The sequence below is a fragment of the Hermetia illucens genome, chromosome 1, assembly GCF_905115235.1.
Source record: "Hermetia illucens chromosome 1, iHerIll2.2.curated.20191125, whole genome shotgun sequence".
NCBI lineage: Eukaryota > Metazoa > Arthropoda > Insecta > Diptera > Stratiomyidae > Hermetia > Hermetia illucens.
Window position 1 is genome coordinate 48,767,818 of NC_051849.1, and position 27,643 is coordinate 48,795,460.

Genomic DNA, 27,643 nt, shown 5'->3' on the forward strand with positions numbered 1-27,643 from the left:
CCATTATCATCCAAACTAGCGGTAATCCAGTTTTATCTAACCAAGAGAAGTTCACAAGCACCACCCCGCCCACACCGTAGAACGGGAAAATACTATTGATCGGTGGATCAGGTGGATTGCGTGCTTTGGCCATATGTTCCGACGAATTGGGAAGTCTCTTGACCTACCTCGATACCTCCTCGGGATGGGGCCGGCCACATGTTTGATTGGAAAGATTAATATTTACATTTTCGATGGGGGCATGTGAAGGTTGTTAGTCCGCATATCTACATGACTACACGCCAGTATCTCCGCTTTAATGGATGTGAATTTTTTGGGGCTTTAAGATATTTAGGAAAAGTTTAATCTTTTCTCTATTGCAATTACCTGCATATAAGATATTTCTTTTATGAGCGAAATTCAGGTATATCTCAATGTATCTACGTTAGTTATGTATCTAGTTAGGTCGGCATCGGAAAGTGATCAAATAATGCAAATATCAGGTCCCCCGTGGTTAACCAGCATTTTGAGATTTTTCCATCGCCAATCTGAGCTGTGTGTTCCGGCACACTCCCAGCCACGTAATCTTTGTATCACTTGATCTGCAGATTTTTCGCCATATGGTCTGGATAATTTGTTTTCTGAATGCTGATCACTTAAATAATTCTACGAATCGCATCTTTCTCTGTCGCTGTAGATATCGGATCATATGTGTGCGGAGTACAGGTTAGTACACAACGCAGCCCACCTTCCCCATTAAGATCTTAAAATTCTTGGAACACGTTCACCTACACATATGCGTCAGTTATTATTGTGAAGCCGATATTCAGTGGTGTAGTTTTAGATAAATGGTGAAAGACAAAAGATCGATTTAACAAGCTTAATTTTGTGTCTATTCCATTTTTTTCAGAAAAATCATTTTTGGGTGTAACTATGCTAGTGGCAATATTTCAGTTATCTAATCTGATTATCTGCATTCCAAAGGAAAAGCAACCCCTATTAGCATAGATTCCCTTTCTACCCGTCGGTGTGTAAAACAAAACCTTATTAGAATCGGTCTACTGTCTATCTGACTGTCTTTTTTTTGCGTTGGAAGGTGGAGAACCTACTGCTGGCTGCCATGTAGTTATGTGAGATTTCTACTCACTAAAACGACTCTCATTCTCATGGCTTCATTCAAACCATCTCCGAATATCCAGAATAATGCCGTATGTCCAACGACCAGTCTGTAACTCGTCCCACCTCTTTTCCCACTCCTCGAAAGATTCCCACCGTGTCAGCTGCCATCGAAATACGCTAGACTCCCCATCTGCATACGTTTTGTCGTAAATTTGCCGACTTTCATTAGCCAAGATGTCTATGGGGAGCATCCCTGCTAGGACATATGCTGATTCTCCTGATGTTGTCCTATACGTACTGCATACCCGGAGTGCACTTAGCCGATACACCATTTCTAATTTTCGGCAGGTCACTTTGTTATTCAGAACAGTTGCCCAAACTGGATCTGCGTAGCGTAGTACGGAGCTGACTATCTTTGAAAGCAGAAGACGTCGACTTTGTCTTGGCCCACCAATGTTCGGTAGTATGATAACTTCGAGATCGTTGCCGCGATGGAAGACGCTTTAGTTGCGGCGCACTCATTGTGTTTTTTGATGTTGAGTCTTCTGTCAATAATTACTCCCAAGTATTTGAGCGATGGTTGGGGGTAATTTGTTTGTTCTTTCTTCTCTTGCTGATGTGAATTACTTCTGTTTTGTGTTCAGCAAGTGAAAGGTCGGAATTCCTCCACCAGGAATTGCTCTCCCATATCGCTTCATTTGCGTAGATCTCGACCTCGTCTGGATACTTTGCAACTATTGTTATTCCGATATCATCGGTGAAGCCTATAGTTGTCACGTTGTCCGGAAGGCGTAGCGTTAGCACTCCATCATACATAACTAGCCACAGCAAGGGACCTAGGACAAGACCCTGTGGCACCCCGCAAGTTATCGGGAATATTTTCAGCCCATCGTCCGAGTCAGAGTAAGGTCTTCCCCCAAGGAGAAACTCAACAACAATGCGTACAATGTATTTCGGTGCCTGTAGCTTGCCGAGTGCCTCGATGATTTTTTTCCATTTTGCAGTATTGGACGCATTATTACTTCGAGGGTTATTACTGCGCTGCATTCTGCTTCTTGTATTGCAGCCCGAGCCAAACCAGTCACCATGCTGATTGCGGCCACAGTTTATTTCGCCTTACGAAATTCGAATTGTTTGTCGGAAAGGCTTCCTTCCTCTTCTACAACAGCGAACAGTCCTGCCGCTGTCCTGACGGCTACTTTCAGGGCAATGTTAGGGACTCCATTTGGTCACTCTCAGTCAACCTTTTCGCTGCGTCTAGAACCTCCTCATTTACTACTACCTGAATTTCATCGAGATTTAAATGTACTGCTGGATGACTTGTACAATTCACATCTACTGGGAACAGAGTGTTCACAATATTCTGTAACAACTCTTGACAAGTAATCTGCGGGGAGCGCTCGCCTTTTAGTGATGACATCACCGACCTGTATGCGTCATCTCATGGGTCAGAGTCAGCTTCAGTACATATTCGCTTGAAATGTTCGGATTTGCTATTTGTGGTAACTACTTGCAATATTTTCCTCGCATTTTTATATTGCACGTATAGCTCGTCGAACTCAGGTCGATTTCTCCTGCGCTGGAAGCGTCTCCTAGCTTTGAGACACTTTTTCCGGCATTCCTCAATTTCTAAATTCCACCAGAATTTCGTCTTCGGAAAGTGCTACGCCGAAGTATCGGGGCGTCGCATGCCCGCTACAATTTTTCTACGACCGTTTTTTCGAGAATCACTTCCTCGAACATTTCCGCGTCGAACTTCTTGGTTCCCCAGCTCATCGTTATTCTTTTTAATGATGATAGCCTGACGATTGTTGTGTGTATACTCCTCGCTGCACGCCACCGCAAGTCTCTGACTAGAATATCACTGACGAAGGTGAGGCCTACCCGCGATTGAAATTCTCCCCTCCGAAATGTGTTGGCTCCCCCAGAGTTGGCAAGTATCACGTTCAAGTGCGAGAATGCCCTCAGCATTATTCGTCCTCTTGCGTTGGTTTCTCTGCTACCTCATTCTTCTGCCCATGCGTTTAAACCACCGGCTATTACTTCGGGATTGTAGCGACTTCATTGAAGGATAGTTTCTCCAACAATGATGTGAATACCTCTAATGTGAGGCTCGGTGCTGCGTCACAATTATAGATGTATATCCTCCTATCTTGGCACGGGCAAACCCGTCCTCTGGATGTTTTTCCGCATCTTCCATAGCTTGACTTTCGCAGCTCCATATCCCTTACTGTTTTTGTCTGCTAGCCATACTCCGCTATGCAGATTCTCATATTGTTCGGATACAATGGCAACGTGGACGTTGTTTTCAAATACGCATTGGGAAAGTAGGTCTTGGGTCGCTCGACAGTGATTTAGATTGATTTAGATTTTTTTCTTTTCAGTCTGTCTGTCTGTCCGTCACACGCATTTTCTCGGAGGCGGTTGTAGCGATCCGCACCAAATTCGTAGGTAGGAACTGAGAACGTTCATAAAGTGCAGCATACAGTGAGATACATAATTCTACATCGAATTTAAGGGGGGAGTGTTCATTTTTTTCCATCAAATATAGTCATGTGAGGTATCAAATGAAAGGTCTCGATTACTGCCTTCCGAAGTCAGTCTTAGTTTTGATATTTGTTAGAAAGGTGGGCAGTTCGGGGGGTCGAAAGTGATCATTTCTTTAACGTACCCATTCTCAGAAACTACCTAACCGAAAAATCTGAAAGAAAATTCAAGAGGCTGCCACTATATGCTGCCTAGGCTCCGAAATACCCTCCATACAGATATCTTTTTTAATAAAGTTGCTACAATTTTTTTTACAATTTTCAGAAATGATCGAGCCAATCTATGCTATTAACTTGGATGAGTTCATATCTTATGATGTGGAGAGTTGAGTTTCGGAAAATGTATTAAGATCACGCGTCACAAATACAGTATTTAGCTAAAAGTTCTCACCACTAAGGATGCACCAAACTTACGATTTTTCCTGAATGGGGGAAAGAAAAACCAGGAACTAAGTGAAAAGGAACCGGACTAAAAGGAGGTATTCACTGTAATGCCCAATTTTGAGAAAATGGGATCTAATTTATGTTCGAGCCGGATCGCGTAATTAATTCTTATCCCCAGGAGAATAAAGAGATATCAGATCTACCATGAGAAATAATATAAAGGTATCGAGGAGGGCAAGCCGAAGTTTCGCACAACTAGTGGATAACTGGCTCACGGCAGGCCCCAGGATTGAATTGGAAAAACGGACTAAGGATCAATTGAAAGATGAAACGGCGGTCCAGAAAAACGGAGCGGAACTTTCTACATGTTTTCCAAAATATGTATGTCTTTGCTTTGGCAGTTGTTAGCAAATTTCGATGCTAACAAACTATTTCTCCTTAAATTTGCATTCATGATTGTCCTCTTTAATCCAAAGTGTTAGTGGCTATGCGCACTAAAGTGGTTCTTTCTTATTCTGCCTTTAGCGTAGGAACACTACATCAATAGTGTTATTCAAGAAATTAGTTCTCTTGTCTACTTTCGGTATTTGACCCCTGCCATGAGCACGAAGTCTCATTTTGTAAACCCCACCTGCAACTGGCACGCCACTGTCCTTTAATTGAGGTATCGTACTTTGCAAAATAACATAACATTTACATATGCAATAACGTGATCATTATACATCATATGGGAGGATTACAGACTTTATTAGTGATCGCTTGGATTAAAACTGACGCGCTCGTCTTTCTTTGTGGCAGCTTGTCCCCGCAGAAGAGCTCAGGCGATTGTCCCAAAGCTTTATAAGGTTAAAATAACAAATCAACGGATTATCTGATGGCAATTTGTATTATAAATTACTAATATCTCGACTTATTATCCACTTGGATAAATGTGAGAGACTCACTTTAAATTGTGTTCTTATAAATCAAATATTATTTGTTAACAGGCAACGCATCTACCTTTAACGTATCTAGTAAGAGAGAGTATCTGTTGGAATAGAAAACAGATTAGTTATCTTTTTTAAACAAATGTATTATTATCTCCTTCTTACGACCAAAAAGTTGGCCGCATTAGGGATTAGGTACTCTAGGAATTCCAGCATTTGATTACCCTAACGAGTAAAATGAAACGGGAAGACATCATAATGTAGCAAATATTAAAACTACCCTAGAAACGTCCGCTACAAGGTCATATTTTCCAAATTATGTGAGTGATTCTTAAAATATTTAAAAAAGCTAAGAAATGCTGATATCTTACGATTTAAGATAAAAAGATGGCCAAAATAAGCAATAAAATGTAGCTAACTACAGTTGCCCTGGAAGCTTACTTCAACCATCCTTATCAGCATAGCGTTAGATTTGTTTACTTAGGAGTTGTTTTCTAAATTTGCGTACCAAAACTAGTCCTGACATAGGTCTCAAAAGGAACTATCATTTCATCGGTTTTCTTCAATTACGTTTCGCTACTGGACCTGCTGGCAGACGAACTGAGCTTCCGTCTCCAAATTCAAAACCGGTCGTCTTTATGACTTTTGATTGTCGTCCAATAGTAGGAAAACCTTCTTACTACGCAAACGATAAAAATTTTAAGCAACTCGCCCGAGAATGTTAAAGAGCACTGGGTTGCCCTCAAAAGCCTTTGTTTTTGATGAGGTGAAGTTATCGGCCATGACCCAAAAGGACATCACAGGACCCAGCTGATTGCGGAAACGTCGGGATGGATGGATGAAAATAAAGAATGATAAATGGCATCAAGGTATTCAGCTTACAAAAACTGTTTCAGTGATTTTTTCAGTCCTCATGTATTCCTCCGAAACTTTTTAGCAAGAAAAATGTCGAACCCTTGTAAAACCTTGTAAAACCGATATATCTGGGGCCTAGACATGATACTGGTTGTTGTGCCGTTGAAGATGATCAAGGAACTCAAGTGGAAGAAAGCTGCGACCTTAGGTGGAGGAAAGAAATGGTCGTTAAGATTCCGATGGAGGGCAGCAAATTGCTTAGCTAACTATCTAGAAATATTAGCGAAAACCACCTGGAAAGAACATCTTGAAAGCCGGGACGACACAGGGGAGAATGCATTTCGCCCTAGATACTTCTGTAACGATGACATCAACCTTTGCAAGTCATTGTGGACCATTGCACGGAGTTCATACCCCGCGTCACTTGCACCTCGTTGATGGCGCAATATGTCACATACTCAATCGAGAGTAAAATTTCAGAGGAATTTAAAATCCAAAATGGAGTTCATCAGGATTGCCTTCTGCTACCGATATTATTTCTCCTCGTTATCGATAATGTTCTTCATGCCATTTTGGCTAGAGGATATGGAAGTTCTCAACGGATTATGACTTTTATCTTCAACGAAAACTACGCTGATGACATCTGCTTGTTCTCTTAATGGGTCATTGAGCTGTGGATTTGGAAATTTAGAATGAAGAGAAACAACAGGCATTAAGGTTCTCAGCCTGACCGTTATTATTTCCCTGAAAAGGCAGACATCGAACAATTTATGTATTTAGATAGTGTTTCTTCTACCGTTTGCAGTGCTAACCTAAATGTCGCACTACATGCAATTAACTGGGGCAATGGTTCCCAAACCAGAAAAACGCACCTACATGGACGCAAAAAGCTTCCGACGGATCAGTCTGGAGTACTTTCTACTAAAAAGACTGGAAAGACTAATCGATCGGCTCATAAACGATACTTTCCCAAGTGGCGACTTTACTATAGCCACCAAGGCTACCTGAAAGAAAAATTCACGGAGACAGCACTCCAATGAGCCAACGGAAAAAAATTAAGAGGCAATGTCGAGAAAAGGATACGCCTTTGGCGCATACATGGATATCGAAGATTACTTCAAATTTGTCTCATTCGCGGCATGAAATCGACCGGCTGATAATCAGTTGGTTCCTGAAATGATAGAATGAAGGAAAAAATCCTCATATTAGGCGGTCAGAAGTCTATTGAGGGCTGCCCACAAAGAGGGGTTCTGTCCCCTCTGTTACGATGACTGGAGGACACAAATGTCTTCGTGGAGGCATTGGTGGACGATCTAGTCATAATAATTACAGCGAAGTCTGCGGACATAGTATGCGACCCTCGGACATCATCTCGGCGTGGTGGGCGAGCTTGTGGCAGTTTAGTACTGCACTAAGGGTGTCCAAAAGCACATCAAGATGGAAACAAAGATAGTAACTTTCCATGTGGTAAGAGGCCACAGACTTCGAATCCACTCGTAACCTTGAGAAATCAGGTCGTGGTCGAGGCACAAATTTTGGAGGCCTCACCAAATTCATGTCCCCAAGGAGAAATTTGTGAAAGACATATACCCAGTGTCTACGTTGCGGTCAGCAATAAAGGATAGTACAGCAACTACCTTGATGAGGGGAACCGGAAACCAGACTAAGACCGGCCTGCCGGTGCAACTATTGCCTTACTTTTCTAAAATACGGGAGAGGACGGCTCGGCAGAAGAAACTTTAGCCGCAAAGGAGAAAGAACTACAGGCTTGCCTGTCAAAACCTTCTTCTCCGCTTGCACCCGGATAAACGGAAGAAAGGGAAGCTGGTAATGCGGACGTAACTCGTCTAAGCCGGTATGTGGGAACAGATCCATGCAGCCCGGAAACCATGAACCTGGAGGGGGGGGGGGCTTCTAGTCAACGACAGCAAAAGGCACTGCAAAAGAAGGCGAGGTTTCTTAGGAGTGAGGACATGGACGTTGTTAACCACCAAGTGGGGCGATACCCAAAGAAATCGGACGCAAGAAAGCGGAGCTGTTCTGATAACCGTGAATGTAGGGTGCGCCCCTACGTTTGTGGGACCAAGAAGAAGTGAAGTAATTGACCTAAAAATATGCACTTCAAAGTTGTTAGAGATGATTAGAAACTAGCGAGTGATAGATAAAGTCTCCCTCTCAGAACACTGTTACTTAGAATTAATTCTGACTATTGCAGGCGACCAGCTGATAGAATCCCAGGAAAATGGATTGGACAAAGTTCAATAAACTTCTTGGCGACAAAGTTGAGCTCCCCAGGCGACTAAAGACTCCTTTGGCGATAGAAGATCAATTGACAACTCTGAATTGCGCACTTTTAGAGTGCTTTGAAGAGGCTTGTCGTATTTCCCGAGGCCAACGTGATAAAACGGTTCCATGGTGCAACCAAGGAACCGAGAACTGCAAAGACTCAGGAAATCAGCCAAACGACTTATAAATCGTGCTTGCAAAAGCACTTTCGCAACTCACAGCGTAAATGTAAGAGACTCGTAAAGCATTCGAAATGAAACTATTTTAGAGCATACAGTGAACTGAAAGATGAAAGGGAGACTTCGAGGCTGTGAAGAGTCCTTAATAAGGATAAGTCAGTCAAGTTGGACTCTCTTAGAGAACCGGATGATACTTTCACGAACTCCAAAGTTCAATCTACACAGACTCTCTTGGAAGTACACCACCCGTCTCAGAAGTGGGAAGAAGTGAATTGGCGGTTTCTGCAAACCCTTCAACATAAAGGTGTTGCAAGGAGAATTGAGACACTATGGGAGCAGTTGTTATCAATGAAAAAGCTAGAGCTGCTATGCTATCATTTGAACACTTCAAAGCACCTGGTATGGATGGCATCTACCCAGCGATGTTAAAGAGAGGTATAGCGCAATTAGAGCAATTTCAGAGAAATATTTTTCGAAGATGTCTTGCTCTGGGCTTCCTCGTGGCAGACGGTAAAGATAATTTTCATGCCGAAGCTTGAGGAAGATGACTATTCAAATCCAAGGAACTTCAGGTAAATTTACTTAACCTCATTTTTCTTGAAATGTTTGGAGAGAAGTCGCTAAACTCGCACCCACTAAATGAAAACTAACAAGCTTACTAACGTGGAAAGTCCTGTGAGCCTTTGGTACGTAATTATGAAAGGCGAGCAGACGATGGGGGTGCTCGTGGACATTGAAGGGGCTGTGATGCCGCCAGAGAGCATGATATTGACGAAACTCTAACAGAGTCAATCTACGCTATGCTGACGCAGGGATTGCCCTGTGTTGAAGTGGGTGCCCTCGAGAAGGTGTGCTATTGCCACTTTTGTGGAGTATGCTAATAAATTCACTACTATTCAAGCTTATGCGGATGACGTGGCTGTGCTGGCTGCTATTCGAGATCTCGGAATGATGTGCAGAAATACACAACGCCCCGACAATTTGATTGACAGTGGGTGTCAAAGGCATAGATTTTGATATCATTTAGAAAAAGGAGGAAACTGAGAGAGCATTGGAAGAGCCATTGGGAGAACTGAATCAAGTTTTCACAATGCCTTTCGATTCTCGGATCCCCATTCATCTATTTAGTAGAAGATATGATGTTATTTGAACCGAAGAGAAAACTGGGAAGTCCCAGAGGAATGCATCTCAGGATATACTCTCATCTTCTACACCAATAGTTCAAAAAAACAGAAAATGATTCTGGAGCTGGAGTTTACTTCACGAATAAAAATGCGATGTGAGCTTTTCCCTTACACCGGCTTTCAGGCTGAAGTGTATGGGATCCTAAGGGCGGCAACCTGGATGATTGATGAGCGGTTGAAAGGCAGGTGCATCGCATTGAGTAGTACTTCGATTACTTTGAAAATCGTTTAGGAATGTAGAAATTGATTGGATTCTGTTTCTAGATTCAATAGAGTGGAACTGGCTCTGGGGTGATCTCTGTGGTTAGAGGGAAATGCAATCTCGGATGCTTTAGCAAAAGATAAGTTCTTGTCGGAAAGCGAGAAGACTCTCAGAAGTATTGTGAGCATTCTGACTAGCCATAAATTCCTTGCTGGCATATGTTCAGAATAGGAATTATCCAAGATGGTAAGGGTCCATCCTGTAATGAGGAAGCGCAACATTTTCTATGTGAGTGTTCCGTCTACGGACGCATCACACGTCCGATTTTTGTTGCTAATGTGGTCCAACTACAGCGGGTAGCATCGCATCCACTCGCGGAAATCCTGCGATATATAAACAAATCCGGGATATTCCGTTAGACGGGGAAGCCGAGTACAATGGACCACTAACGTGTGAGTATTCAGAGGCTTTGGATCAGAGAAGGATCACCCACTGAAATCCACGTTTTATGAACCTCTGGAAACGAACCTATTTTGGCATCCCTGAAAAGCAATTTCTCATATATTTGACCAATATATATTGGTAGCCTATTCTGCCACAAAATCAGAAATCATTCAAACCGCATTTTTATAATTTCAGCAGAACTGCATCATACTTCCGAAGACCGTGTTTTGTTCTGCCCTACATACCACATAATAACCCCGAGTTACTTGTTCATTTCTTGTATCAAATTTCCGATTCTTGCAAGTAAAAAGTGACACAAATTTTCATCGATATCTTAACTTCGGAGGGAAATGTTTTTTATGAAGTAAGAGCGAGGAAGAAAATATTGTCAGGCTCGAGGATATAATTCTCTAACTTGCAACGACTGGCAAAATCAACCGAGATTCCAAAGCCCTATCTTACTAGCCATCGAAAAATACGACAGACGGTCTACAAGAAAAAGTTGAGAATTTGTGTCGTTGTCGTCGCCATGTCCGGGTTGTGTTCAAGAATTAATGGAAGAAATATTATTGGCTTTCTCGAGGGTAGAGGACATTACAACAAGAGCAGCCAGTGAGTTCCGGGAATATCGATTCACTTTGGATCAGGTGCTTTTGTGCCCTTCACCGTTTTGCAGGCTAAGTATTTATGTACATTCGGCTCGAGACACCCAGCGAGGTGGAACTACTTGACGGCAGGGTATTTCCTGATAATAAAATTGAAAGAGGGCAGGACGAGAGGGATAAATTGCTGCCATAAATCTTAGCGGGAAAAATCTTAACTTTCGCATTAAAAAGCCATTTAAGCAAATCCGGATGTCTACAGAGATGGAGTTCCGAGTTCATTTCAAAGGAGGTAAGAAAGTTATTGTTCGTGGATCAGAATTGTAGTCACAGCTCCATTGCTCCTCAAAATCTTTTGCTTAATAAACGCAGCACTTCACTCCCGACCAAGCAGTGATAACTTTCAAAGGATATTCATGCACACTCTCTTGCTTCTTTTACAGTCAAAGCAAATCCAGCTATTCCGAGGAGAAATGGATACTCTCAATCTCTATTCAATAAAATGGGATGTAAATATCAATAAAATCGTATGCTAATAAGATTTCCACCCAATTGTTGGTTTTGATGATAGCGAAAATTATTTGATCCAATTTTTTATACAATATTGTGTAAACACTGCACGAAAACCCTACATCTACTTTATGTACTTTCAGCAAACAATCTAGATCAAGATTGATGGACTCCATCTCCTTTGTTTATTCTGTAAGTTCGTTGGGAAGTTCCCAATTGATTTGTTTGCTTTCTGTCTAAGATCTTCCGGTGACGTCTAAGGACGTCTGATATGACCACCCAACTTTCCTCGTGATAGATGTTTCTTTATGTAATTATTGAAAGCAAACACATGTCCTGAAAAAGGTACAAATGCAAGTCATAACGTATAAGTCCAGTAAGAGATAAAATAAAATGGATGCAGGTATGACTAGGTTAGCTTTTGTAGAAATTTTGAAAGTTCTTAGAAGAGTTAATTTCAATGTGTTTGAATTATCAGGCACAGCGTATAGATAAAAATAGGAGTATTTGTGGGAATCTACCAATAGAGAATAATCATCGCCAAATTAGAAAATTGCAGCTACTTATTTTTCCCGAATACATCTTACTTTCAAGGTCGTTAGTAGAACAAAACCTTCCCAGGTGGGGCTTTTTTTGAGGTATTATGTGAAACAAAAGCTTACTAAAGTCGATTCAATATCTGTCTGTATGTCCATATGTCTTTTTTGGCGTTAGAAGAAAAGGTTTAAAACCTGCTGCTGGCTCTTACCATATGGTTATGTGAGACTGACTAAAACCATCTGCTTCTCTTTCGCTTACCCCGGGGAACGACATTTTGGGTACCACCTCGTAGAGCAGGATCAGTTACGAACTGCCACGCATGTCGTTATTTGCTACTTTCCTCCGAAGCTTTCCACCGCCCTCACAGTTGTTTCAGAAGCTAGCAAGTGGTCCACGATATTCTCGGGTGACAATCGCGCTCCGGTGTCAATTTACGCCTCCGCTCTATGTATGGCGAACCTCTGACAGTTAAAAACCATATGCTTCCCATCCTCCGGAATCATTCCGTCATATTGGGCAATATGGGGACTTGTCACTACCGAAGCGATAAAGGTGACCGATTAGGAATTGAACTAGGTGAAACAGAAAAATAGAATAGCTAGATGGGAGATATTAGATCCGATTGTTGATACAATATTTCAAGCTGCGAATCATCAAATCTATTTTGCTATTCCAAAATAGCTTCACTTCGTGCTAATTATCGACGAGAGGTTTAAGATTCGCTGACCCTTGTTCGCCAAGAGGCCATCCTTGCTATCACACAAGCGGCTTCGTCTGATGACGTTAGCAATGCACTCAATCGATGTGGCACTGCGATTCTTCTTCTATTTGCTTCTAACTTCAATGAGGATGTCCAGACTGGAGTTGCATAAAGCGTGAGAGAACTGACAACTCTACTCTGTCTAGGACATTCTTGCTAGCACAATGTAGCAACTCTGGAAGCTTTTGTTATTAAAATCTCGAGATGGGACTCGAATCTCAGTCTTTGGTCTATCACGACCCCCAAGTATTTAAGCGTTGGCTGCGAACGTATGATGTGTTCGTCAATTCCAATCTTTATCGACATTTGCTTCCTTCACTTGGTGATCCACTTGGTTTTTTATTCTGCGATCTTTAGACCGGCGTCTTCTAGCTAAAATCTAATTTGAAATGTTGCCTTATTTGTGAGGACCTCGATCTCATCAATATCGTGTAACTCGAGAGTCAGCCCGATATTGTCTGCAAAGCTAATGATTGGGCAGTTGCAACTTCAAAATTTTGTCATAAATTATTATCCATAGGAGAAGACTGAGGACCGATCCTTGTTCCATAAGGATCGGTTGTTCTATACATCTTAGGTCCGTCGTCCGAATGATAACGAATTAGCTTTCCCCGAAAATATTCTATTTGCACTAGATATTTGGGAGCGCACAATTTTGCCAAAGGCTTTCTTCACATCGAGATTGACTATCTTCATCGCTTCCTCTGCTACTTTCGTCACCATTTCGATCGCATTGCCAATAGATCTTCTCTTTCGGAATCCAAACTGCCTATCTAAGAGACCACTTTCCTTTCTGCGATCGGTACAAGCCTATTGAAGATGACGCGTTTGTGTGTGACACAGGATTTACTCGAAAACGGCTGAACCGATTGTCACGAAATTTCTTAAGAAAATGTGAATGAAATGAAGATAAACGCCAGCTTCCGGTATTCCGACTTGATGCCAGACTCTACTGACTAAATCCAACCAAAAGTTATCAATACTCACTCAGTAGAACCACTGTACTGGTACCGACTCACGAAGCTGGTCCAGTCACAGACTGCTTTATTTTTCCAATGCATAAGATTACAGTCGCTATCTGTTTGAACTGAACAGTTTGGATCAATTTGCATTTCCTCTCAATTTCGGCTTGCCTCAGTTGATGAGCTATTTGTTTCATTGGTGTTACCACTACCTTTCTTCTTCAAACATATAACCCACCATTAAGCACCTGTTGCTGACTAATTCTGTTCCAAAGTTTCTTCTTACAATTGTAAACCTAAGGAGAATAAAGACGACATGCCTCGAATCTTGCTCCGCTCCTTGATAAGTCTCTAAGGCCTTTCGTTAGGACATGCATGGCAGTGTCTTTTGGTGACAAGTCCCGCGGCAGGCCGACCAAGTAAATGCATCCAATATCTTTAAAAATTAAATGACCGTGTTGAATCCTAAGTCAGGGAGAAATGCTAGGGGGTTACGCAGGACAGGTCCGGGCCCATCCAGAAATGGGCTAGGGCTCTTGATCCCTGGAGGGCATCAGGACATAATTTAATTAGTCCTAGCTTCACTTCAATGCATATTCAATATTAACCAGCGAACCGGTCAATTTTGCCGAAATTTTAGCTTTTAGGATATATGTTGAAGAAATACGGTGAGTTGAACGAGACCTCAAGTAAGAACCTCAATTCACAGTGCTATTGATGACATCGATGTTGTCTTCATATTATGCCCATCAAACTCATCTTATTTTACATTCAAATCAATTGAAATAAAATGATAATAAACGTTGGGTCGATACTTATGGACCAAGGCTATGATGCTTATTAGAGCACTTTATTGAAGACCTTAACGGTGCACTACCGAACCACAGTGCAGTGTAGGCGACAATGTAGTCAGCATTGTGCCCGCCCATGATCAGAGTAATCTCTGATTTTACTAAGGTACTTATTCACAGCTAAGTCGATTGGTATACAACATCCAGTGACAATACAAATCCCTTTGCCACCAGCGACATTTAAACCGAGACCTTTCGCTGTCAGAGCCTAGTGCTTTAACTACTGAACAATTTAGAGATGAAAAAGGCCTCATCAAATGGTTCAAATAGGGTTTTCAACACTAATAATTTCAAGAACGGCCAATGTATGCGTTGCGAATATTCTCCACTTATTTTAGTTCTGCGTGCACAATGCCAATATTCCCAAGTATTTAACCGCTTTAGACTAAGGAACGGATACGCCGTAAAGCTTGACTAGGAGGCATGTTCGGTTTTTCAATGTGAAGATGTTAGGAGAAAATTTCGTGTCATTGACTTTGATTCTCCAATGGACCATTGCTGAACTGGTTTCATTTTATTCTCGGGGTCTTAAGATGCAATCCTGGGGTATATGTGCAGAGTACTACCATATCGTAAGAAGACTGTATACAGGAGATTCAATTCCCAGTGCATTGTTCGGAATTCAAGCGGTTCATCCCCTGATGCTCAAGTTCTGGCAGAGTGAATTAGTGCTTGACAATTGGCAACGAGCCATTATCCGCCCCATACATGAAAAGCAATTATAGAAATACTACGTTGCTGAGTACTTTCTATGAGATATTCTTTGCTATCTTGCTAGGTCTGATAGCCCCATAGGCCCAGAACATCTTTTCAGCAATCGATGGAAAAACTGTTGGAATATGGACATCATCTGCACCACCTTTTATCGTCTTCAAGGCACCTATGACAGTATAGCCAGGGTAAAACTGTTCAAAGCCAAGATAGAATTCGGTATCCCAACGAAATTAATTAGACTGACAACATCAACAAAGGCCTAAGACAAGGGGATGCCCTATCATGCACCCTTTTTAACTTGACCCTCAAAGAAATAATAATGCTAATTCAAAGGGAACCGTCATCTTCAATTCCACTCAACTACTCGCCTATGCTGACGATACTGACATTATGGGAAGAACCACCCGAGATGTACAGTCTACCTTCATCCAGATCGACCAAATGGCGTAAGATCTTGGGCTACACGTTAATGAAGGTAAAACAAAGTGCATGGTAGCAACACCAAAAACCGAAGACATAAAAGCATCAAACCGCACTGGTCAAACAGGAAGAATAAAGATAGGAGACTACGACTTTGAGACCGTTGATGATTTCTCCCATCTAAGATCGAAAATTATAATCGATAACCGTTAGGATGACGAAATCCGCGCACGATTGTTGGGTGCGAACGGAGTCTATTTCAAGAAGAATTTTGCCTCCCTACATGAGGATGGATGATTTCGCAGGGTCTATAACAATGAAATTTATGAGCGATACCACCGCCGTCTATTTATCGATAGAATCTGTCTATGGATAAAATCCGACTCAATACGCTGTGGTACGCGGGTCAAATTATTCATATAGGTGAGGATAATTCGGCTCGGAAAATTGATAAGGGCAATATCTATGGTAGGAGAAGATGACGAGTCAGACTCTGTATCAGACGGAGCGATAACAAAAGTCAGGACGCCAGACATTTTTTAGACATTACAAATTGGTGGATCTTGGCGTAAAGTCGGGATATCTGGAGTTCAAAATATGCAATCCTTTGGCAGGCGTATAAAATCCGAATATTGCATAGACCAAGACCAATCGGCAAAACATCTAACGGTGAATACGGACTACTATGTCTAACCGCCGAATGCATAATCCAAATTCTGCCGCAGAGCGGATAAACTTGCCCCAGGATATGCGGCTGTTTGTAAGACGTATTCTAGGCTGACTCCACTCAACTGGAAAGGTCGAGGTTTCAATACTCTGAGTGGGGTAAAGTCAAACCAAGACTGGATCGATGAATGGAAGTCGAAGGCAATACACGGTAGACATGTGAATTGCCATTTGTCGAACAGGTGGCTGTGTTCAGGACAGCGTCCTTATGATTCGAACGTTGGAGCATATTATTTCTGGCAGCACTGTTTTGGCACCTGTGCAGTGCATGAACAGGCAAACTGCTTTATGTAAAGTTATTTGTCAAAATCTTGCCTACAGGAAGTTCTAATTGATCGCGATAGACCACACAACAAACTTAACGCGCTGCTAGTTGACATGAAGGAACGCTCCGTGTATATGATTTATATTGCTATTTCTCATAATAGCGATTTACTGCAACTCTCACGTCTGGTTGAAGCCATACAGAAGTATATCATTGTGCATACGTGCTCGATGTTGCCAAGAATTTCCGATGAGTTCTCCCATTAGTCTGGTACCACCAGTGGAGCCCTTGGCACTGTATTAGGTAAAATCCGAGATTTGCAGAGATTGTGACAACTCGGAAATAATAATCGTTGGTGCGGGAAAGTCATGGTCTTGAAGCGTTTTAGAGCACTTTATTCAAGACCGTAATGGTAAGCTGCAGTACACTGTAGGAAGCAATGTGGTCAATATTGCGCTCGCCCGTGGTTATTTCCCAGATTTGATTCAGGTGCTCATTCACAGCTGAGTCGACTGTTATCCGATATCCAGTCACGACACAAACCCCCCTGCCACCAGCAAGATCTGAACTGCGGCGTTCCGTGCGACAACCTTGCGCTCTACCCACTAAGCCATCAAGGCACGGTTTAAATGAGCTGCTAGAATTGCAAGTCTTTCGATGGTCCAGTTTAAAAAGTCAACACAAGGCTCCTCAACCACAATGACGTGCAGCTTAAGAGGTGGAAGTGGCACTTTACCACGGCTCCCAACCGTATGCCTTCCTACGAACTTGTGCTTGTTGTTTATGAAGTGGCAAGTCAAGATAATATGCCTATGAAACCATTCCTTACAATTAAGCGTAGTAAAGGACACTGGTACCCCTGCAGAATTGTTGACCACAGCCCCGCTAGTTCCTGTAAAGCTCCTGCTTCCACTTTTCGGAAATTCATTCGAATCCGATATTTTTCTCACGGAGTTCAACAAGGTGATGATCGTCGAGATAGTGACAAAGGGCACCCATCATGAGCGCAAAAACTGGAGGGGCATTTGCGTGCTTCCACCGTCGGAAATATAATAATTCTGGAACATGTCAAAGAACACGATAAAAACTCAATCGATGGAGAGCTGGTTGCTTTTGACTTCGGGTCCTATTCCACTAACCACATCGACACCTCCCGGCTAATTTTGGGGTTTAGATGTCATCCGCACCAGCTTTTAACTGACTTGAAAGAAAGCTTTCGACATCGTCATTGGAGAGTGTATCTCGAATGCTTTGTGCAGGAAGGATATTCCCGAAAAATTAATAGTCATTATCAGACCGATATGATATGATGGCGAAAAGTGTCGCGTGCTCCACCGAGGTAAAATCTCAGAGGAATTTGAAGTCCAATGCGGAGTCCGCCAAGGTTACAGTCGGCCACTGATATTATTTCTTCTTGTTATCAGTGGTATTCTACATGCTGCTCTGAAGACGTGGAAGGCTTCAATGGATCAAACCATCTTTCCTCAAACCCCTACGTTGTACTGTTAACTACCGACATATAAACCTTGTCCAATGAGTGTTGGGTTTCGACCAACAGCAGCCACCTTTATCACTTTATCATTATCAAACTTTTCCCATTTCTCCTCTTTTTATAGCTCTAATCCCAAAACAACTCCAAACAGAAAATTGTGTTATCCCAAGCTTCAAGTAGCCGTGAACGTTCACTGGAATAAGGAAATGGAATAAAAGAATTAGATGATTTTATTGCTGACAATGATATGCAGTAATGCAAACAGGTGAATCACCCCCGGGGCTATCTTTTGCATAACATTGAAATATCTTTCTGCATCAGAAGTATCTCTCATGACATAATATCAAGCACCAATATTTGACTGGGAGTCTTCTTCGCAAATCTTTGCTCAAACAGGAATTAAATTCCTGGGAAAAGAGGTGACCTGAAATCTTAATATTCAAATGCTTGCTAGAGATCTCAAAACTTGCTGCATCTGTTCTTCTGTATCTAGTGTATATTAGAATGATTCATCTCCACTGCAAAGGCTATTGCCTGAATAACCAAAGAGGATAAATTTTCAATATTTCTTTAGGATACAGCACGATTGTTGCGCTTCCCCTTTTGCAGAATACTACGGTTACCATAATTCCCCATCGAGTACTGCGCAAACTCCCTATAAGTCCTGTTGCTTATTTCTCCAGCATGAAAATATTCCCCATCTTCCCAATCACCAACTGTTGTTTCTAGTCAATAAAGGATATCCATGTGCATCTCCTTTGCAGCAAGGAGCCCCATACAATATGAATGCATATACCTGAGGTCTAGGATACTGTGGCAAATGGGGACTGGTCTAACAAAAACTGGGGTAGGAGGACAGAATATTAGGTTCAAGCCAAATTGAAATTGGCTCAGTCCCGCGTTCGTCCTGAAACCGTTCGCGTGTAACGAATCATCGAGAATTACATTCAACGCGTTTGAACGTTTTAGGCTTCCCTGTAACCATTTCTACTGAGCAGACTCTGTTCCCAGTTAGAAGTGAGACCAGGTAGGAAACGGAATGAAGCGAGCAATTTCGCGTAAGTTGTAATGTGTCACCAAAGTCTGGACGGAACTGGTGCGAAAATCTTAAAGCAGTTCGTTTTGAGAGTTTACTGAAGGTGGTCGGTGATCGGGATTCTCGCGCAAACAGAAAGTATCTTTTAGGAACTTAGTGATTATAATGTTCTTCCACTTCAGTGGGTTGTTTCGAGAACGGAAAATATATTGGACTCCGCGGCTTTTGATTCCTCATATGGAGTGCTTTTGAATCTTAAGATACAGCTAAGCCTAAATCTGGTGTCTAAGCTGTTGACGATTGGCAAACTAGTATCTGAATCAACCTCGTTTTCTATAGCGCCAGCCTACGTGCCACTATCGGTTCGATATAATAACTCCTCTGCGCTGAACATAGTCTTTGGCGTGTGACTGAACATTCGGCGTGCTAATGGAGTAGGCTGACTGCCGCGGAAAGTAACGGACGCTACCAAACTTTGCTTCAACAAGAATGGCGCCAAGTCGTTAAGAAGCATCTTATGGTTCACTACTAACGTTCGTCTTGTGAAATGTTCTACATATCCCCGGGTGGAATTTAATAAGGACGTGAAGTTCCAAACTTGTGCATTTCTCGAATTTTTTTCTGGAATTTAAAAAAGAATTTAATAATACAAATCGCTATCATACCGGTTGGTGTGGGCAATCTTTTGTGGAATTTCACCTTCTAAAGTTACTAAAGTGCGTGTGCGGGCGCTTGAAGACGCGAGCGATTTATTGGAGCAATTTTTACATGAAATCTTAAAATTTGGAAAAGTTTTGTAAGTGTCAGATATAAAGGTGATTTGTTGATAAAAATCGTAATAAATCCGAAGAAAAGTGGATGAGGTAAACGACTCCGAAATAAATCAAAGTTGAGAAATTTTGTATTGTGGATAAATTCTGTGGAGAGTCGTTAAGTGTTCCATTCATCATTTATGAAAGCAATATCTGCAGCAATATCCAATCTATTGATATTGATCCAGTCGTCGTAGGCCAGATATCCGCACTAAATACTTTGCGGCCCACATGTTTTTAATAGACCTGGACCGGCTTTGATTCCGGCAACTAGCTTCGGCCGCAACGTTCCGCGCGACGTAATGTCTTGGAAAATTTAATTGCTTGTAAGTAGCATCTTAGAAGACATCTGAGGTTTAAACTTGTTTTAATTTAATGAACTTAGCCTTAATTGGGATATCCTTCTTGATAAGCTCCATCCGGTGGTAAAAAATTTGCGATAGTTTGAAAATGGACTGCAAAAATGATTGGTTTGTTGTGTATAAACGCTTTGGCAGGGAGTGCCAAAAAGTAACATTTATGGAGTCAATAAAATTTGATTTTTGCTTCATTGCTGTTCTGTAGTTGAAGGTACGCAAAGATTGGAGCTGTGCGCCAGGTTTTTGTGAACAATAGATAGATTAAATTAGGCATTGTATTTAATGTACATGTTTACAAGGCTGTAGGAGGATGGTAGGATGGCTATAAATGGAAACTGGTATCATTGCCAACTCGCTTTATGATGGTTGCTTCGTAGTTAGAAAAGTTTTTCAATAATGTGTTGTTGCAAAACAATCTAAGATGGAGTGTGTAAGTAATTTTCGCAATCTTAGTGAATTCTAAAAAGACTAAGGAAGATAGTATTGCTTGAAAAAATTTTGTTCTGAATCAGAGGATCATATGCAAAAGAATTCCCTGACTAATTATGAAACCATTCAACCTTGACTTACCTGGGAGATGGAGAGACATTTTTCGCAGCAGGTGTATGTAAACTGGCTTCACTATGTGTGCTAATCAAAATAGAAGGCTCCAAAGGAGGTCTTAATTTTTGAGTGGCATAATACGAAAGAAGTTGCGAGTTTAGAAGGAATTCCATGCTAAAAGTGATTTTCATTTTACTGTTAAATTGTTCAGAATTTGGTTTGCATTGGTGGACAGTATGCATGTTTCTATTGGCTAATGATGTATAAAATAGCCTGATGTTCACAATTTTGTTTTGTCCAATGAGTCCATTGAGGATGTTATACGAGGTTTTTCCTTTTTCGAAAAATTATCAAGTTATACAGGGTGCGGCGCCGGAACTTCCCTATTTGAATTCCGCGCCACACAGTGGCCGCTAATGTTATGAAAGGGCGACTTTCTTTCCTCACAATCCTTCGATTATCGCAACTCAGCGTGCATTTAGAAAAAAAAAACAAGTCGGGAAACCGGTTTGTGTTTCCCTATTTGGGGAGCATAACGTGGTTTTCCATTGGCTCTGCGATTTAAATATCTCGAGTCAATGTTACCAGCCAATGCAGAACTGCGTAATGAAATTGTGTAATCATTAGAAAAATAGAAGGATCAGGTCGATCATCCTATGTGGCCGACAACGACCTAGAGGGCGGAGCTATCCCTAAAATTTAAACAAATTGGCTAAGTTGACCGTCAAACCATCGGCGCGCGTGGAGCCGTAAGTCTCCGGACCCGAGTGCCGCGATCAAGGAGGGGAAGATCCACGACGGATCACCGTCTCAATTATTGCCTCTTCCGCCTCAGATCTTGTATGAGGCGCGGCCCCTGAGGCTCCCACCCTTCCTCGACATCCTCAGGCCAGTTTATCATTTTGAGGATGTCCCTTCTAGAAGTTCCGCGGGAGAAAGAAGGAAAAGGGAGGGAGGAAGTCCTCAAATTACAATTGAATTACTCAACCATAATTATATTATCATCCAAATAAATTTATAAACATGAATAATAAAAAGAAATAAAAATAAAAATAAAAAAAATAGTTAAATTGAATGCAAGACTAAAGGAGAAAACAAAAAAAAATATGTATAGAAAGCAAAAGAAATTAAAAAAAATAGAAAAAAAACAACTTACCCAGGTCGTCACTCCGAGCTCGGGATGATTCTGGTCTACAAATTCTAAAATTTTTATAAAAATAATTATAAGAAAAATTAATTCATCATTATATATTTATGTTATTCTAACTTGACGATTCCTTCTCGGGCAAAATATGAAACACTTGGCATCAAGCAGGCATATTGCTTAAATTCTTACACAAACGATTATGCTAGAATCCACACGTTTCTTAGCTGTTTAAAATCTGTCGTTTCCTACGAACGACAACCTTTCCGGAATTTCTATCAACGTTCGAAACTTCCAATCACTCCCGTTTCTTCTCTGATTCAAAACTCTAGTCCTCTACCAACGACAATTTTTCCCGAATTTCTATCAACGTTCGAAATCACTCCTTTGCTTCTCTCGCCCACCGTTCACCAGCCAAAAGGAAACTCAACTCCTCCTTTTCTCGCCCACAGTTCTCCAGCCAAAAAGAAACCCAACTCTTTCTTGTCTCGCCCACAGTTCTCCAGCCAAATAGAAACTCAACTCCTTCTTGTCTCGCCCACAGTTCTTCAGCCAAAAAGAAACTCAACTCCTTCTTGTCTCGCCCACAGTTCTCCAGACAAAAAGAAACTCAACTCCTTCTTCTCTCGCCCACAGTTCTCCAGCCAAAATGAAACTCAACTCCTTCTTGTCTCGCCCACAGTTCTCCAGCCAGAAAGAAACTCAACTCCTTCTTCTCTCGCTCACCGTTCACCAGCCAAAAAGAAAACTCAACTCCTTCTGTCTGTCCCGCTTCGTCTCCTCTTTTCTCCTGCGGAACTTCTAGAAGGGACATCCTCAAAATGATAAACTGGCCTGGGGATGTCGAGGAAGGGTGGGAACCTCAGGGGCCGCGCCTCATACAAGATCTGAAGCGGAAGCGGCAATAATTGAGACGGTGATCCGTCGTGGATCTTCCCCTCCTTGATCGCGGCACTCGGGTGCGGAGACTTACGGCTCCACGCGCGCGGTCGAGCCGTTTTTTTTTCTTTTCTATTTTCCAATTTTAGTTCGCGTTCTGTTTATCATTCGATAGGCCGTCACGAAGTCCCTTGTAGTGTCTATTTTGGAATCCGGTGCGGGCCCACGCATCAGAATAGACACGTTGTTTTGTAGTAATGAAGCGTGAGGGATCAAAGTGCTCAAAAGACCCCCCCCCCCCCACATTCCCGAGCCTGGCTAGCACAGAGGCGTGCAAGAACGTGTCGACCGAGCACTTTGATGGAGCTTCAATCTTTGCGGGCGGACCTTCACGGTCAACTTAGCCAATTTGTTTAGATTTTTGGGATAGCTCTGCCCTCTAGGTCGTTGTCGGCCACTTAGGATGATCGACCTGATCCTTCTATTTCCACTCAAATCATTACAATTGCTTCACGCATTAACGCAACCTGGATGAACTAGCATTCCACAATTGGTGTTCTTTGTGATCGACGTATCAGCGCACATCCCAAATCTGAAATTTACTGCAATGTCGTCCGTCTGACGCTCTCTATAGTTCTGAGTATTAGCTGACTATAAAAGATAATGAACGGCGTCTTGCGGTAATGGGGACGAACATGTTGCATTGCGCTGGTGGCGTGACATGTTTTGATCACGTCTGAAATGAGAATATCCCCAATCGACATGGGTTTGCACCGATCGTGGAAAAACTGCGAAAGAGGCGTTTTCGATGGTGTGGTCATGTAATTCACGCTAACGGGAATTAATTTACCAATATTGGTCTGAACATCGAAGTCAATGGTAAGCAACCAAAAAGTCGGCCGGAACAACGGTGGCTTGATATGCTGGACGGCGATTGAAAGGCCTCGCGATTACATCCTGATCAGGCATTTGATAATATAAAATGACGAAACCGATCACGACGAGCCGACCCCGCTTGTGAACGGAACAAAGGCTGAAGAAAAAGAAAAAGATGTGAGGAGCGACGCGTGCACGACAGCTCCGTGTCACATGACTAAAAAATTCAATGCCCTCTATTTTTTAAAAAGCGGATGGATGATGGAAGCCCCTGTATTGATAATAGCCAACCTCATACGTTTCACACTCTGAGTTTAATATTATTAGTAAATTCCAAGAATGTAACCTACATCAAATCGGGAAATCGGAAGCCGGGCGGTTCAGTTATGAAAGGTTTTGTTTGCTTCTTGTGTGAGTATATTTGTGTGTAGAAATATCCCATTTGTACGAAGCCTGTTAAAAATATGCATTTAGCATGTCAGATTTAGTACTTCGGGTTATAAATTTACACGGTAAAGACAACTTTGAGCTACTGTAACTTTGTTACTAATAGTATGATTTTGATGAAGCTTGGAAATAATATGCTTCATATTATATTTTATACTACTACCCAATTTTCCCAAAAATATGATAATATACTATTATTAACTTAATTTGAACAGATATCGATATGGAAAGTATTTTGAGGCCTGGGCACCATATAGAGGCAGCTTCAGGAATTTTTTTCAGATTTTTCGGTTGGGTATTTTCTGAGAATGGGTCCGTTAAAGAAATCATCCCTTTCCACCCCTCCCACACCCCGCTTTTCTAACAAAAAACTAATACCAGCTTCGAAAAGTACTAATCGAGACCTTTCATTTGATACTCCACATTCTCTACATTCTGCACGCAAACATTCAGTTGCTCTTAGTGTTTCTAATCGCACAGTAAAGCGCATTCTTCATGAAGTCCTAAAATTTCGTTCATACAGACATTGGTGCAAAAACTTATTATACGCGGTTTCAATTCACGAAAAAGGGCCTGTGAAGCCTTTGTCGAAAACCTGCCTTTTGACGCGTCTGTGTTCTTCAGCGATGATTCACCTTTTCAGCAGGCGATATGGGGGTGTCGCGAACCCCCGAGAACTTCATGAGGAACCCCTGCATGCAGAACGTGTGACTGTGCATTATCGAGAGATGGCATTATTGAACCCTGGTTTTTTCAAGAAAACGACAAAGCAATTATAGTTACTTCTGGACGTCATATCCAGGTGATTGAAGAATTTTTCCTTCCCAAATTTGAATAAATGAATCTGAGGGATGTGTGGTTGCAACAAGACGGGGCACAGCCCACACGGTGCGAACATCAATGGCTCTCCTTTTCCTGAATGCGTTATCTGTTTGAAGATTCGCCTTGAATGGCCAGTACGCTCGCCAGACTTAGTACCCTATGATTTTTTAATAGGTATATTTCAAATCCTTCGTGTATACTAACCGTCCAAAGACCTTGGGTATGCCGAAGACCAATATTCGTGCTGTTATTGTTTACCTCGACACGGACACACTGGACAAAGTGGAATAAAACTTTCGATTTTAACTATCTCAAAGTATTGGCCAGAACGGAGGTCACCTTCAAGATATTATTCTCAAAAAGTAATTAAATAAACTTTAAATGTACCTCTATGTAAAAATAGAAAGGTTAAAATGACATTTCCAACAATTAGTGATATTTTCAAAAAGGAAATTCCCGCGCCGCAACCTGCATTAAAGTCCGCTTCTTGAAAGAGTTTAGCCATTGCTCACCAGTGCATTTCTATATAAGGTACGTTTTCAAATTATAGAGAAACTTCAAAGCATTTCAACCTCTTTAATTTGGTAATACCTACAATGGTTTGTAAAGCAGTCCTCACCTGCTTAAACTTCTGTCTCAAGAATCTCTAACTCGCCGATATTTAGCTTGTTGATCATCACTTCGTAAATCAGACTTCCCTCTCTACCCATCGGCAGGATGGGCACCGAGGTGGATATGATTTCATCCATCTTGGGCGCCTGGTATGGTTATCCCCTGTGCTTTTCGAGTTCGCAGACGTATTGATTCACGTTTTTCTGTCGGTGAAGTCATAGGATTCTGCGTGTTCTTTAAGAGTGCGGTATTGCACGATATGCAACATTACTCCATTCCGTTGTTAGCTGACATTCATCGTTCGGACGAGTCGTTTTCACTTTATTTGCTACTGGGGCCAAGTATTTTTATGGCCGTCTCTATTATAACGTTGTTCAAGTAGTTGGGAACATTACTTGCCGATGCTTCATCTCTAGGATCTCTGTTGGTCACAGTTATTACGGCATCCATTTCCCCCCTTATAGGTGTCACGAAGGACTCTGTTATCTGTTATCAGTGTTTACTCTCACCTGATTGTCAGAGGCAAGGTGGTATTACTATTTGAACTAAGAGCACCATCCCAACAACAGGTCCGAGCCTCTATTGACACCCGTTCATATTCTGACATTCGTCAGACCCTGAGATAGTGGCGATCGATCAATACGTGATCAATTTGGTTCAAAGTGGTCCTGTCTGGAGAGGCGCACGTATGTTTGTGGACCGCTTTCTGCGCAATCCAGGTAGTTTCAATAGACATTTCGTGTGACACTGCTGATTGGATAATCCGTAATCTGTTGCCATTTGTAATTATATTAATAATAATAACAGATCACCTGATTACGGGCTCCATCCCTACTTCGTTGTTAAAATCTCGCAGTATGATTTTGATGTCGTACCTGGCGCAGACTTCAAGGGTTCGTTCTACTGCTTCGTCGAAGGTATTCTTCTGGGACTCTATAGTCTCCTCTGTAGGGGAGTGAACCTTAATGGGTTATATTTCTAAATTAGCTTTGCACACACAGAGTGCCGTTCGCTTATATTTCCTATAAAAATATAAATCGAAATAATTATTTCACAAGTCTATGAGTACTCGATAGTCGCCTTCGCGGCTTGTGCTAGTAAATATTGCAGCCCACATCCATAGTTATTTAAAGCCAAGAATCTGCATCCCCACATTCACATGCACACGAAATACTTTTCTAACCCCGGGCAGAAGAATAACAGTAAAGTATACTCAGCATCGGCATCGTCGATTTTCTGCAAAGAACGGTAATGTTAAGTGAAATCACTTTTGTAATGTGGTAATGTTTGGTAATGCAGAGATGTTGGCAATGCGGCGATATTTGGTACTGCTGTGATGTTAGGTGTAATGTTTGGATTGCGCTCGGTGATGGTAATGTGATATTTCCCTTTAAGGTGATATCGCTTTTGTGATATTACAAACATCACCCGCCGATCTTTAGTCAAATAACAAACTCCTTGCTGGTTTGCAACATACTCTTATTTAAATTCTGATCAACAACTTTGGAAGTCGTCGTTTAAACTCAAGTCAATTTATTGTGAATTATTCGATAATCATTTTCGAAAAGGTTGCACGGTGTTCCTTTAGCGTTCATCACGGCTAGCTTTTCCCATACTTTTTTCACCTGGCGTCACCAGATAAGATGGTTTCATAACTCTCTTCTTAGGTTTTGTTCAGGAAATACAGAAAGTCTTGGCTGCAAACATTCAGACTTCATAGCTTTATATAATAGGTTCAAACTAATACTAATTTTTTGATATGCCATATCATCATCATCAACGGCGCAACAACCGGTATCCGGTCTAGGCCTGCCTTAATAAGGAACTCCAGACATCACGGTTTTGCGCCGAGGTCCACCGATATCCCTAAAAGCTGTCTGTCGTCCTGACCAAAGCCATCCCTTAATCCGCGGCGGGGTCTGCCATGATTTCCTGTTCATTCTTTACCATAGATCTGTGTGTGGCTGTGTATGTGTGTGGGGTAAGGAAGCGGCCTCTGAGCACTCAGATCGTAGTGGCCCATTGTACTGAATTCTCCTGTCTAACGGAATATGTCGGATTTGTTTATGCGTCGCAGGTTTTCCGTTAGTGGGTGCGATGCTACCCGTTGTAGTCAGGACGCCCGCAATACTCCTCCAAGTCCTTCTGCTATTCAATAGGATATACT

At 41.9% G+C, this 27,643-nt stretch overlaps 1 protein-coding gene across 2 annotated transcripts in view; it reads left to right on the forward strand.

The window, feature by feature from the left end:
• The first annotated feature begins 18,875 nt into the window (after positions 1–18,875).
• The window catches only part of LOC119649168 (rap guanine nucleotide exchange factor 4), a 313,803-nt gene continuing 305,035 nt past the window's right edge, over positions 18,876–27,643 (forward strand). The window contains exon 1 of one of the 2 annotated variants that reach the window (XM_038051205.1): positions 18,876–20,120. The gene's annotated coding sequence lies outside the window, so the exon portion shown is untranslated. The remainder of the gene's footprint in view (positions 20,121–27,643) is intronic. The other variant, XM_038051199.1, reaches the window with a different exon arrangement.